Here is an 8,282-nt window from a genome sequence, read left to right as displayed (position 1 = left end):
ATGATAACCTCTTGCTATGTGGGAGGTGGCTGTCTAGTATGATCATTAAATTACAGCTCCTGTATTGTGTTCTCTTTGGGTAATGTTCATCCTAATTCGATAGAGACTAAATTGTATGTGATGCAGAAAATTCCTATTTGTACTTACAAAATATAGTTTAGCAAATTGCTCTGTGACACCATTCATTTTATTTCATGAACATTTGTTGTAGAAAATGAATACGGTTCTTTTTATTAGTTATATTGTGTTCTTCCATAAAAAGAGACCAAAACCTTTTATAAATATCAGTCTTATAAAAAAATATACAACTAAGGGAAATAGTGTTATTTTACCCACTTCACTATGAAGAAATTGATAAAGGTTGATATCCTTCTTCAACATCATACATCATGTTAAGGACAGGATCAGAGACAGAAACTACCTCCTACAATTCCTTAGCTCCATTTTATCACCTGGATCACAGTTGGATTTAGCTACAACTCTTCCAAATGGTAGCTTTTTGAGCCAGTCATTCTGAGACATGGAAAGTTTATTTTATCTCATCCCCCCACCCTTTTACCTCAATGTCGGCTCAGTCCTTGATTAATACATGCCTCCCTTTCCCCCTCCCCCCAAGAGAATACCACAGTTGTCAGTGTTGTATACTGTGATATGTACATTCTGACAATGCTACTGATCCTGGGAACCATGATTCATATTTTATTGCCACCTTACTAGGTTGTTTTTATAGGTGGTTTTATTGTCCCCATCTATTTACTCAGAAGGTATCATTTTGAAAATATAAACCTAAAAATTAGAAAGCAGTTGAGGAGAAAAATAGAATGTGTGGTTTTTTGGAAGGAATTTAACAAACTATATTTCAGAACGTGTACGAATGTTTCCACTCTTCCAAATTTATTTCCCTGAATGCCCTCCCACCCCCACCCCAAGAAATAAAGATGCTGTAACAGAAGCCAAGGTCATCAGAGCTAGAAGGAATCTTAGAATTAACCTGTCAAGCACTTTCAGTTGTACAGATGAGCAAACTGAACTCTAGAGCAGGTGAGAAAGTGACTTGCTCAAATTCATACAGCCAGTTCACTTACAAAGAAGAGCCAGCTCTTCCTCAGTGCCTCAGTCCAGCACTACTTTGTACACTCTGCCTCTCAGAACAGGTGCTCAGTAAGTGCTTAGTGACTGATAGTGAGTCCATCTACTGTTTGCACTGCATTGAGCAGGGTGCCATGGGGACAGAGGAGGAGTTCTGAGAAAGAAAAGATATTTTTATCTGAAGGGAGGTTGGCTGATCTCATCATTATTGGGCTTGATTCCTGAAAAGCTGGAAAAATCCAAGGGAGCTTGTGAAAAATAGGAAGCATTTGTTCTGTTTTCTTAGCTGCTGTTGTAAATATCTCCTAGGACAAGAATCGTGATTAATAATAATCAATCAATCAATCTGTCATGAAGGATTTATTAAATATATAATATGTATGCAGCACTATATTCCAGAAAAGTGGGATGTGCCAAGGAAAAACAGTGATTGAAATTAATATTTTGGTTTTGGTATTTTCACCACGTACACAGACTTCTCATCTGCAAAGTGGGATAATAACCTCACAGTTCACAGTTCTTTTGAAAGAACTAAAGATAAGATTGAGATTATGTAAATTAAGTAATTATCAAAGTGTAGCTGCCGTTTAATCAGTTTTTATTATTTTAAAAAGCTTTTTAAGTTAAAAAGTACTGTATAGGGATACCTGGGTGGCTCAATGGTTGAGCATCTCCCTTTGGCTCAGGTCATGATTCTGGGGTCCTGGGATGGAGTTCCACATCAAGCTCCCTGCAGAGAGCCTGCTTCTTCCTCTGCCTGTGTCTCTGCCTCTATGTGTTTTTCATGAATAAATAAATAAAATCTTTTTAAAAAACTGTATATTTATAAAAGTGATAAATACAAAAGTATCTAAGGGAAAGGGATATACATTTTAATGTTATTTTATGTGCAGTTAAGTTGTTTAGGCTACTAATTTGTGTCTGGGTTACCTTTGAAAACAGCTGCCCATGACACTTTCAAGAAAGAGCTTACAATATTGTCAACAACTCATTTTCCTTTTAGAACTTCGGCTCTGAAATTTTCACGCTGTACGTATCTTCCCTCCCAGGTCCTATGAAACTTCCTAAAAATAGATGTCTACACTTTTGCTTTCTTTTCTTGTGACTCTTTTTTGTTCATGGATTTTGCATGATGCTCACTATAGGAATTAGGACCACTTCGTTGTCAGCCTGCTGTGCATTTCTACCTAAATTAGCCACTTACTCTTTCCCAATCTCATAGCTAGAACATAAACGTCAAGAATATATTTGGCATTTTTAATAGAATACAGATTTTTAGATCATTAAATTAAAGATCAATGACCAAAAAAAAAAGGGCTTTTTTACTTTTCTGCTAGAAAATTGTTTTTTAAATTACTTTATGTCAGGGCACCTGGGTGGCTCAGTGGTTGAGTGTCTGCCTTTGGCTCAAGTCATGATTCTGGGGTCCTGGGATCGAGTCCCACATCATACTGCCCACAGGGAGCCTACTTCTCCCTCTGCCTATGTCTCTGCCTCTCTCTGTGTGTCTCTCATGAATAAATAAATAAAATCTTAAAACAAGTAAATAAATAAAATTACTTTATGTTGAGTTTAAAGTCATTATTTTCAAAGTGAAGCTTCTGTCTCTTTTAACAATGTAAGCATTTAAAACTAGATGAAAAATCAGTTTTTATTTTAATATTTCAAAAATGAATGTTTTATTACCTTAGTTTTTTTTAAGATTTTATTTTATTTTATTTTATTTTATTTATTCATAGAGACAGAGAGAGAGAGAGAGAGAGGCAGAGACACAGGCAGAGGAAGAAGCAGGCACCACACAGAGAGCCGGACGTGGGACTCGATCCCAGGTCTCCAGGATCACGCCTCGGGCTGCAGGCAGTTCTAAACCGCTGCGCCACCGGGGCTACCCATTACCTTAGTTTTTAAATATAAAATCTCTTACATTTTAAAATCTCTCTAGACTTTTTTTTAATTCTCCAGGAGTTCTCATTTATCAGATCATAAATGGTATATATACATATATATGTATATGTATATGGTATATATGTATTCAATATTTTATATTGAAGTTTTAATAATAAGTTAATTTTATACATTACATGTTCATATATGGAAGCATAATATATATGTATAAACCACACATGTAGAAAGAGAGAAATGGGGCTCACTTTGGCAGCACATATACTAAAATTGGAATGATGCAGAGAAGATTAGCATGGCCCCTGTGAAGGATGACATGCAAATTCATGAAGCATTCCATATTAAAAAGAGAGAGAAAGAAAGAACAAGACAAGGAAAGGAAAAAGGAGAAGACTCTCACAGGACTGTATCGAGGCCATAGAAATGGATCACAGAACACAGCACCCAATATTCTCATTTTCTAAGCTATAATTGCTCTGTTATTTCAAAAACCATTCAGCAAAAAGTGATATATATTATGTACATGATATTTTCACTTTTAGTTTATTCAATATTTGGGAATTTTTAGAGGACTTTATTTGCTTATTCCACTTCATTTAATTCAACAGCCAGGAGCTGGTCTCTAGTACATAAGGCAATCCCCCATCTGTCTTACTACTAACGAACACACGACAAGGAAAAGAACCAGTGTCTGTTTTTATCACATCCATTCTACATACACAAACATATTCACACACACTTCGGTTAGCTTATTTCTTTCTTACTTTTGGCCACTTTGTCCCTGGCAGTCTACTGTAGCTCTGCTTTATTTAGAGATTTGATCTCTTTGGACTCCTCTCTGGTATTTCTGGATCTTATGGCCCCCAGTGCCATGCTCTTTTCTTTCGGAATAGTTCACTGAACTGTAGCTGTGTGGGAATTGATTGGGAGTGCATCTGTAGCTTGGCACTCAGCAGGGGAGTACTGCCAACCAAGTCATCAATATGTGCTCCCACACAGCTGGTTCCTCTTACGTCCACTCGAAGATTCTCTATCAGAAACATCAGTCAGAAGGCGCACTCTGGAGTTGGGAGTCTGCCTTCCTGTATTTTATCCTTTTCCACTGATGGTACTGGAGCAAGCCCCACAGAAAATAAATCCAAGATATAAACAAGTAGCCAGAAAAATTAAATCATGCTTTCTCATCACCAGTTGATATACCTATAAAAAATTGGAACAATTACTCTGTTAATGACTCCTGGAGGGTAAGCCTCCCAGAAACTCTGGTCATAGAATCACAATGACTGCAGCTGCAGGAGGCTGGGCGGTTTCAACTTTCAAGCAATTCTTTGAACACAGCATTTTGATTTCAGTTTATATCTCTTGAGTTTCAATATGAGTAAACTCTGAGACTCTAAGCAAATCTTGGCACACTGAGAGTTGGGAACAGCACCATCTGAAACCAGGAATCGCCCCCAATGTGTGCAGAAGGTGACCCAGGTCCACGGAGAAATATTCAGACCTCTACAAGTCAGTTAATAAAACAGAGCTGCATATTGAATGGCTTTTTTTTTTTTTTTTAAGAAAAAGTGGTGTTTTGTCTGCTTTGGGGTTTCGCTGTCATGGTTTTGCACAGATGTGACAATGACTACGGATTTTACTAAAAGAATATGTTTACTCTCCACCAGTTTTGGTCACACCCATGTTGGAATCAAACTTTAGGGAATAAAAACCCATCACATTGAAAATCTTGGGGGAAAAGTCAGTATATATGTTAATAATAAAAAGGTGTCTAATAGCATTTGCAGGAAATAAATTCTCTGCTGAAATCGTGCACAAAAGCTGAAAACGACTCAGATACCCTGGGTTTGTACTTCTGCCTGTGAAATAGTAGGAATTACAAACAGAAATGAAGCTCTAAATATCCTCACAATTTGAGTAGCTACTTATTTAAACTCATAAAGAAATGAGACAAAAGGCCGAATTGTGAGCTTATCACTGGGAATTACCAATAGCATTTTAAAAATCAAATTTGAAGAGCAAAAAGGTAATGTATTTCCCTGGGCTTTTGGTTGTGGTGGTTGCTTTATTGATGTTGATGTGACTGGTTTTCCAAGGTCCATATCTGAAGTCCAGACATGTAACCCAAGAGTCTTTCAAAAGTCAATGTTTATCCAAGGGCTTTAAAAGAGCAGATTTTATGAATCCGATTTTGTTCTAAGTCTGAATATTTTAAGTTCCTTTAGGCCGAGCAGCTAAGAAATAATTAGTTTAACAGATTTCTGCTCTGACCTATCAGCCTATATGCAGTAAGGGCCATTATGAAAATAGGAAATGGATAATTGTCTCATTTAAAATCTGAATTTAACTTTTTTTTCTAGAGAGAGAAAGCACATAGGGGAGGAGTGGAGGGAGAGGGAGAGAGAATCTCAAGCAGGCTCTGTGGGCTCAGTCTCACACCCACAGATCATGACCTGAGTCAAAATCAAAAGTTGGACACTTCACCAACTGAGCCACTGAGGCACCTCCAAAATGTGAAATAGTTTTTTAAGACAAATGATTGAACTCATCATAAGTCTTGTCAAAGCTCATTTGTTCTTGAAAGCTGAACTACATGGTTTGGCCTTGAGGGTTGCAGCAAGGTATTAAATAAAGAATATGGAATCACTAAATTAAAAATGATTGCTAATGTTTAAGCACTCTAGAAATTCATGACTAAGAGGAGAATATAAATATTTTAGTGGCTACTTAGAGTCAATCTTACAAAGCCCTCTGTCAACTGAGAGAAATTCTATAAAACTAAACATTTTGTCTTTGGACATAAACACATTTTGAAAATTTTAAGTATCTTATACGGAGGACAAACACATTGATTTGGATTTGTGAGAGGATTATGTTTGCAGCATGACTTAAACAGCACGCTGAAGGATGAAGTAATTCGTAAGAAAACACTTTAGAATATAAATACTATACCCAGTTTTAAAACATGCATAATGCACTGTGCTTGTGATTCCATGATAATCATACTCACTTGCAGCCCTGATTCTGTCTTCACCTCGCATTCTCCTAATCACGGAACCATAGAATGAGAGGAACAGAGCCTAACCCCTTCACGTTACAGACGAGAAAATAGAGCTAAAATAAAATTTAAAATACAATAGGGCAATCCAGTGGGAAAATTCTCTAAGCAGTTAAGAATAATATGCTTAACATGGAGACCTTGATTTCTGTCATTCTCCTTTGTGAGAAAAGTAACTCTGCTGTGCTGGAGATAAATCTGAAAGTACAAAGACAAGGAAATAAATAAGGAATCGTAAATCTAAGGGCGACACAAAGAATATGCAAGTTGAATTTTTGCTTACATTACTTCAGATCGCCACAAAACCAAAGAGCAACAAGTTTGGTGTTGGCAACCGAAAATGGCAGCCCAGTTTCTGCCATATATTTGTTGACTGACTAATTTGTGCTCTCATTCTCTACTCCCTCACCTCTCAAAGGGCATACTAATACCTTCCCTGCCTGTGCTCCAAGGCCATTGTGAAAAGCAAATGAGACAAAGGATTTGAAAGGCTTTGTAAGTTCCAAGGCACTACGAAATGATTGTGCTATTAGAGTGGGTGCCACATAGAAGTCTGCATTGCTCTAGGTCAGACTTGTTGCCAAATGACACCAAATTGAGTTTCTGGAGGACAGCCAGTTGATAAACATTGAAACTAAGGTATGCTTTCAGGAAGTCACACCTGTAGCCATCTTTCATCGTTCAACTGACAACTGGGCCTTTCTTCATATTACTTGGCAAACCTTATGTCTTCTTCAAAACCGTCTCTGGAACAGTGTACGGCTGCCAGTGCTTTTGCGGATCCTAGGCATCAATTCCCATCCTCTTTGCTTTCTCATTTGTATAGCATTTTTCAATTACATCTTAGCCTTGCAACCTTGCACTACACTGGTCTGGATTTTCAAACAAAGCAACAACATAAAAGAGTAAAGGCAACAAGTTCTATATCAAAAGAGCTACGTTGAGTAGGGAATACAGCCCGCAAAAAGCAGGTAACCAATGCCTGTCAGAATGACAGGGAGGAGAGGCTAATATAACTGGATTCCTGGCTTACAAAGGAGTTAAAAATGAAACAGCGCCAGCTTAAAATCAATATGAAATTCTATAGGCAGCCTTTACAAAGAAATCAAGGCAAGCATAATATGATCTCGGCGCTCACTCTCGGGAAGAAACGATCACTCCATCGTGCAGTTCTAGCTAAATGCAAAAGCCAAGTCCTCCTAAAAGCCCCCCTGAAATGGAATTACTGCAATCAGGCACTGTGGTCAGGAGGGCATGGATGAGATTGATGAGGTTATCAAGAGACAAATAAGGAGCGAGCCTATACAAATTGCTGAGCAGAAAAGGAAAACAGGTTCACATAGCACATCATTAACAGTTTTCTTTCCAGGGATAGAATCAGATTTCTACCTAACCTATCAATGGGCTTCCAAATATGCAAACTCAATTAAACAAGAGATGGAAGGAGCACCACCATCCCGCTCAGAATGTTTCCCATCAGCCGGATTTGGTTTTCTAAGAGATGGTCTCAAGCGACCCTTCCTATCTGACTTCACAGAGCTTCATTGGGCTCCCATGGCTCTACTGGGCAGTCCTGAATGTAAAAAGCAAGGAAAGAAAACATAGGCTTCACCTAGCTTCATTCATATGTATTTTTAAAAATGCCTCAAGGTAAATCAGAGATGTTGAATAGTTAAATAACTGATAGTTTTACAATCCTTTACCAGGGTTCCTCATTGTAGACTTTTTTTGAATGGTGGAGACTACTACTTTGGACACAGGCTTTCCAGCATAGACATAACACCAGGAGAAACCCTAGAGAGTAACTCTAGTTTTGGAGTGCTCATTTTAAAGCTAGGGAAACTAAGGCCCAGTGAAACTGTGTGTCTGACTTCAAAAAGTTAACACTGGAATCCAGTCAGAAACCCATCTCCCCAGGGTTACAGTGACTCTCACCTCAAAGCTTTCTTTCTCTCTCTGGCCTCTTGTTCATAGTTAACATATTTCTAGGTTCACCAAAGCAACAAATGATAACCACAAAGTCTTCCAGTGATTGATACATCTCTAAATAGAATATAGAAATGATTGGCTTGAACCATATCTCCAGAAAACTTTTGAAACAACAGTGATTTTTTTTTGAAAGGTGAGAGGGGTAGAAATCTTCCAATCTTAAAGTTTAACTCCAGATAAGAAGAATTTTAAATTTGTTTTCGAGATGCCTCAAGTTTTATGTTATTCCTTGAAAATGTATGCT

General features: G+C 37.7%; 1 non-coding gene across 1 annotated transcript; it reads left to right on the top strand.

Annotated features, from left to right (window-relative positions):
* The first annotated feature begins 3,231 nt into the window (after nt 1–3,231).
* Nucleotides 3,232–3,337, top strand: LOC129510069 (U6 spliceosomal RNA). Its single transcript, XR_008664511.1, has one exon. It is a non-coding gene; the product is annotated as a U6 spliceosomal RNA (small nuclear RNA).
* The last annotated feature ends 4,945 nt before the right edge of the window (nt 3,338–8,282 follow it).

This window comes from Nyctereutes procyonoides, unplaced genomic scaffold (assembly GCF_905146905.1).
Source record: "Nyctereutes procyonoides isolate TBG_1078 unplaced genomic scaffold, NYPRO_anot_genome, whole genome shotgun sequence".
Taxonomy (NCBI): Eukaryota; Metazoa; Chordata; class Mammalia; order Carnivora; family Canidae; genus Nyctereutes; species Nyctereutes procyonoides.
Note: the sequence above shows the minus strand (reverse complement) of the source record. Positions and strands in the feature narration are given on the sequence as shown.